Below are 667 nucleotides of genomic sequence, written 5' to 3'. Positions count from 1 at the left end.
ACATCCAAGTTTGATGGAAGAAGCATCTCAATTCCTGCCATTGGAGTAAAAAATTTTGAGCTGAAACCTCAATTAGTTGCTCTAATGCAATAGAACTGCAAGTTTCATGGACTTCCATATGAAGATCCTTACCAGTTTTTAACTGAGTTCTTGCAGATTTGTGAGACTGTAAAGACGAATGGAATAGATCCTGAAGTCTACAGGCTCATGCTTTTCCCTTTTGCTGTAAGAGACAGAGCTAGAATATGGTTGGACTCACAACCTAAAGATAGCCTGGACTCCTGGGATAAGCTGGTCACGGCCTTCTTGGATAAATTCTTTCCTCCTCAAAAGCTGAGCAAGCTTAGAGTGGATGTTCAGACCTTCAAGCAAAAAGATGGTGAATCCCTCTATGAAGCTTGGGAAAGATACAAGCAGATGACCAAAAAGTGTCCTTCTGACATGTTTTCAGAATGGACCATATTGGATATATTCTATTATGGTCTATCTGAGTTTTCCAAAATGTCATTGGACCATTCTGCAGGTGGATCCATTCACTTAAAAAAAACGCCTGTAGAAGCTCAAGAACTTATTGACATGATTGCAAATAACCAATTCATGTACACTTCTGAGAGGAATTCCGTGAATAATGGGACGCCTCAGAGGAAGGGAGTTCTTGAAATTGATG

At 40.0% G+C, this 667-nt stretch overlaps 1 non-coding gene across 1 annotated transcript; it reads right to left on the bottom strand.

The window, feature by feature from the left end:
• Positions 1–339: 339 nt before the first annotated feature.
• Positions 340–443, bottom strand: LOC130984400 (small nucleolar RNA R71). Its single transcript, XR_009088338.1, has one exon. It is a non-coding gene; the product is annotated as a small nucleolar RNA R71 (small nucleolar RNA).
• Between the last annotated feature and the right edge of the window lie 224 nt (positions 444–667).

The sequence above is a fragment of the Arachis stenosperma genome, chromosome 5 (assembly GCF_014773155.1).
Source record: "Arachis stenosperma cultivar V10309 chromosome 5, arast.V10309.gnm1.PFL2, whole genome shotgun sequence".
In the NCBI taxonomy this organism is placed as follows: Eukaryota; Viridiplantae; Streptophyta; class Magnoliopsida; order Fabales; family Fabaceae; genus Arachis; species Arachis stenosperma.
Note: the sequence above shows the minus strand (reverse complement) of the source record. Positions and strands in the feature narration are given on the sequence as shown.